The sequence below is a fragment of the Colobus angolensis genome, unplaced genomic scaffold (genome assembly GCF_000951035.1).
Source record: "Colobus angolensis palliatus isolate OR3802 unplaced genomic scaffold, Cang.pa_1.0 Scaffold387, whole genome shotgun sequence".
NCBI lineage: Eukaryota > Metazoa > Chordata > Mammalia > Primates > Cercopithecidae > Colobus > Colobus angolensis.
In genome coordinates this window covers 386713-392221 of record NW_012117232.1, presented here as the reverse complement: position 1 = coordinate 392221, position 5509 = coordinate 386713, and the positions used below count along the sequence as shown (strand labels likewise).

At 46.1% G+C, this 5509-nt stretch overlaps 1 protein-coding gene across 1 annotated transcript in view; it reads right to left on the bottom strand.

The window, feature by feature from the left end:
- The window catches only part of AQP8 (aquaporin 8), a 14895-nt gene extending 14443 nt beyond the window's left edge, over positions 1-452 (bottom strand). The window contains exon 1 of the mRNA XM_011954625.1: positions 391-452. The gene's annotated coding sequence lies outside the window, so the exon portion shown is untranslated. The remainder of the gene's footprint in view (positions 1-390) is intronic.
- Between the last annotated feature and the right edge of the window lie 5057 nt (positions 453-5509).

Below are 5509 nucleotides of genomic sequence, written 5' to 3'. Positions count from 1 at the left end.
AAAGAAAAGAAAAAAGAAAAGAGAAAAAGAAAGAGGGAGGGAGGGAGGGAAGGAAGAAGAAAGAGAGGGGAAGGAAGGAAGGAAGGAAGGAAGGAAAGAAAGAAGGAAAGAAAGAGAAAGAAAGAAAGGAAGAAAGAAAGAAAAAGAGAGAAAGAGAGAAAGAGAGAGAGAAAGAAAGAGATGGCGTGTTGGTGTTTGCCTGTAATCCCAGCTACTCAGGAGGATGAGGCATGAGAATCACTTGCAGAGGTTGCAGTGAGCTGAGATCACACCACTGCACTCCAACCTGGGCAACAGAGTGAGACCCTGTCTCAAAAAAAAAAAAGAAAAGAAAGAAACATCAAACCCATTTTCAAGTATTTTTCCACTGAGTTCCACAGCTTCAAACACCTCCAGTCACCGTGACAACCTGAGCCAGGACTGAGTGTATACATGATGATCCTTCACAGACAGAGGCAGCAGAGACTAGCAAGAGGTAATGCAATGCAGTGGCAAGACCCATGGACTTTGGAAACAGGCTGCTTGGAGTTCAATCCCAGCTCTGCCATAAACTAGCCATGTAACCCTTGGGCACACAACTTGGCCTCTCTGGGCCTTTGTTTTCCCATCTGTTGCGTGTGGATGTTTGTGTTTGTACCATGTCATAGGGTCGTTGGGAATTTTAAATGAGATAATATGGGTAAAGTGCTCAGGACAGTGCTAGACACACAACACCAGTGTCCACGAATTTACAATGCATGCTTGGCTGTAACTAATAGCTAATAGTGAGCATGTTCTATGTGTCAGGCACTGGGGCTAAGTGCCTTCTATTATCTCATTTAAACCTCACTGCCACCCTGTGAAGCAGGTACTATTGTTATAGCCATTTCACAGACGAGGAAGTGGAGTGTCAGGAAGATTGAGTTTCCCAGGATTATACAGCTTATATGATCACAGAACTTGTGGGCTGTCACAAAAGGATAAATACTGTATATGATTCCACTTGTATGAAGTACCTAGACTAGTCAAATTCATAGAGACAGAAGTAGAATGGTGGTTTCCAGGACCCGAGGGGAAGGAAGAATGAAGAGTTTGTGTTTAGCGGGTACAGATTTCCTGTTTGGGGGGAAAGTTTTGGGATGGATGATATAGTGACACAACAATGTGAAGTACTTAATGTCACTGAAATGTACACTTAAAAATGGTTCAAATTGCCAGGCGTGTTTGGCTCACACCTATAATCTCAGCACTTTGGGAGACCAAGGCAGGCAGATCACTTGATTTCAGGAGTTCAACACCAGTCTGGCCAACATGGTGAAACCCTATCTCTACTAAAAATACAAAAATTAGCTGGGTGTGGTGGTGCACACCTATAATCCAAGCTGCTTCGGAGGCTGAGGCAGGAGAATCGCTTGAACATGGGAGGCAGAGGTTGTAATGAGCTGAGATCACACCACTACACTCCAGCCTGGGTGACAGGACGAGACTCCATCTCAAAAAAAAAAAAAAAAGTAGGCCGGGCGCGGTGGCTCAAGCCTGTAATCCCAGCACTTTGGGAGGCCGAGACGGGCGGATCACGAGGTCAGGAGATCGAGACCATCCTGGCTAACATGGTGAAACCCCGTCTCTACTAAAAATACAAAAAACCAGCCGGGCGAGGTGGTGGGCGCCTGTAGTCCCAGCTACTCCGGAGGCTGAGGCAGGAGAATGGCGTAAACCCGGGAGGCGGAGCTTGCAGTGAGCTGAGATCGGGCCACTGCACTCCAGCCCGGGCGACAGAGCCAGACTCTGCCTCAAAAAAAAAAAAAAAGTTAAAATGGCATATTTTATTTTATGTGTATTTTACCACAATTGAAAAAAAATACTTGTGAGCTAACCCACTACACTCTACTGCCTTTCTAAGATGGATGGATGGATGGATGGATGGATGGATGGATGGATGGATGGATGGATGGATGGATGCAGATGGATGGATGGATGGATGGATGGATAAGTGGATGCATGAGTGGATGCATGGATGGATGGATGGATGGATGGATTGGTGGATGATGGATAGATAGATGGCTGGGTGGATGATGGATGGATGGATAGACGGGTGGGTGGATGGATGAATAGATGGATGGATAGATAGGTGGGTGGGTGGGTGGATGGATGGATGGATGGAAAAAAGGGAAGAAAGGAAAGGAGGAGGGAGGAAGGAAGGGAGAAAGGAAGGAGGAAGGAAAGCAAATGAGATGAGCTCCTTATCCATTCATTAACTCACCAAACATTTAAATAGCTACTGCAAGTCAGCCACTGTTCTAAGCTGGCTGGAGATGTAGCAGTGAACAAGACAGGCAAAATCCTGCTCTGTGCGCATAGCTTTATCTCTGAGTGTTTGTACGCACTGATAGAGAAGTCATGCTGGAGCTAAAGGAATTTTAATGATTATTTCTGACATTTCTCAACTACTCACTACATCTCCAACACCATGTTAAACTCTCTGTATATATTCGTAACCCCCCTTTGAGATAAGTCTTATCACTTATTATCACCATCTTCAGATGATAAAAATGAGGCACAAAGAAGTTAAAGAACTCACCCATGGCTGTGTACACAAAAAATATCTGCTTCAGGACAGAAGTGGATATATCTAGAGAAGAGTGTGACAGTTTGTTGACAGCCCATGTCAGTGAGAGGCCCAGGAATACAGGGTCTCTGCTGGATATCTTCGCCTCTAGGAAGGTTATCTTTAGCCCTGTTCTCTACCTCCTCCATATCCCACATATCCCACAGCACATCATACAGGATGTTTCTTAGACCCTTCCTTCCACATCCTATAAATAGCAACATAAGATAGTCTGACCCAAGGCTGCCCCATCCCCCTCATTATTTGCTCAAGTCCTGCCAGTACTGCTTCCAGAATAATTCTCTCTTGTTTTCACCCATGCCTTCATCTGTTCTTCTTGCTTAGTCCCTTGAACAAAGAAAAACTAAGCTGGGCGCACTAGCTTGCACCTGTAATCCCAGCACTTTGGGAAGCCAAGGCGGGCGGCTCACGAGGTGAGGAGTTCAAGACCAGCCTGACCCACATGGTGAAACCCCGTCTCTACTAAAAATACAAAAATTAGTCGGGCACGGTGGCACACGCCTGTAATCCCAGTTACTCAGGAGGCTGAGGCAGGAGAATCACTTGAACCTGGAAGGCGGAGGTTGCAGTGAGCCAAGATCGCACCACTGCACTCCAGCCTGGGCCACAGAGCGATACTCCATCCCCCACCCCCACCCCCAAAAAATGGATTCTTTGCTCACATAATAGTCCATGGCAGGCTCGTCTCCAAATGGTGACTCAGGGATCCAGGCTACTTCCATCTTGGAGCTGCCCCATCTAGGTCCTCAGATCTTCTCCAGCAAAATGGGAAAAAGAGAATGTGGAGGGCTGTGCATGAGATTATTATGTGCTGGGCCTAGAAATACTATATATCCCTTTCATCTATACTTGATGGGCTCAAACTCAGTCACATGGCTTCACCTGACTACAACAGAGCCTGGGAATTGTAGTCTTGCCCTGTGCCCAGGAGGAAAAAGAAAGGCAGTTTATGAATATCGAGCAATGTCTGCCACATACTAGAAATTGTTGCTTTCCCAGAGACCATGGTTCTAGTCAAGTTTTTCCCTGAATTAAGTCATTCAGTGTCTCCCATGGTTTCAAGACAAAACCAGACTCCCTTAGTTAGCCACAGAGGCGTCAGTTCCTAGCCCCTGAATCATCTCTTGCCACATGAACCCTAAACAATTTATCAGATAAGCTACGTGCCCTCACCCGGCCTTGTCCATGCCGGTCCCTCTGTTTGGAGTCCTTGTTTGCCCTCTTGGCCAACTTCTACCGCTCATTCAGATCTCAGATCAGATATTCTGTCCTCTGATGCCTGGGCCAACTACCTAATAGTCCTCTGAAAACATCCTTCCTTTGCTCAAGGCAAGATTGGATTCCATAGCTCCAAAACTAGGCTGGCGCGGTGGCTCACGCCTGTACTCCCAGCACTTTGGGAGGCCAAGGCGGGCAGATCACAAGATCAGGAGATCGAGACCATCCTGGCTAACACGGTCAAACCCCGTCTCTACTAAAAATGCAAAAAATTAGCTGGGCGAGGTGGCGGGCGCCTATAGTCCCAGCTACTCGGGAGGCTGAGGCAGGAGAATTGCTTTAACATGGGAGGTGGAGGTTGCAGTGAGCCAGGATTGCACCGCTGCACTCCAGCCTTGGCAACAGAGCAACAGTTCGTCTCAATTAAAAAAATAAAAAAAGAAGAAGAAGAAAAAGAAAAAAACAAAACAAACTAGTGGCTTCCAGGGAAAACCTGAATGCCATTCAGACAAAACAACATATTTCCACTACATGAGAGTTTTAGAGTATGTCCTGATGTCCTCATACACAATATCCTGGTCTCCCAAAACCACTGAAAACCATAGTGGGCTAAGGAGATACCGTCTTCCTAAGAAATTCTTTGGCTGAAAAACTTCCTAGTTTTCCAAACCCAGGTCTCATTGACATGACCAAGGTTTCTCATTTTCATCCCTGTTTGGTTGGCAAGACCTCTCTGCATCTATACCTGTCTGCCATCCCCCACCAGGCCCAGATGGAGTGTAGAAGCAGGTCACATTTTACCCTGGCATCTCACCTTTCTCTTCCTTTTTGCCTTGATGGCTGCACTATTGTGCCAGATTTGATGCTGGTGCTGTGGCAGCCACCTTGGACCATACATATAGGCCAGATGTAGTGGCTAATGCTTGTAATCCCAGCACTTTGGGAGGCTGAGGCAGGCGAATCACCTGAGGTCAAGAGTTCGAGACCAGCCTGGCCACATGGTGAAACCCCGTCTCTATTAAAAATACAAAAACGGGGCATCATGGCACACACCTGTAGTCCCAACTACTCAGGAGGCTGAGGCAAGAGAATCACTTAGACCTGGGAAGCAGCAGTTGCAGTGAGCCAAGATCACTCCAGCCTGGGCAACAGAGCAAGACTCCATCTAAAAAAAAATATATATATATATATAATTGTAAAACCTAAGACCAGTACTTGAGATATTTTGCAGACCCTGCCCTTGATGGGTCAGCTGGCACTACCCAGATGGATAAACTGGCTCATGTGATCTTGTGCCCTCCCTGCAGTAACTGACTCAACGCAAGAAGACAGCTTCGACTCCCTAAAATTTCATCTCTGACCAATCAGCACTCCTGCCTCACTGGCTTACTCCCACCCACCAAGTTGTTCTTAAAAACTCTGATTCCTGAATGCTCAGGGAGACTGATTTGAGTAGTAATAAATTGGTCTTCTGCACAGCCAGCTCTGCGTGAATTACTCTTTCTCTATGGCAATGTCTCTGTCTTGATAAATTGGCTCTGTCTAGGCAGCAGGCAAGGCGAATCTGCTGGGAGGTTATGTAATTATTTAAGAATGAAACACAAATATAAATAAAATATGTTTTTAATGTACGTGTCTTATTCAGTGTATGTGTGTTATTGTCTGTATGTACAATATATGTGA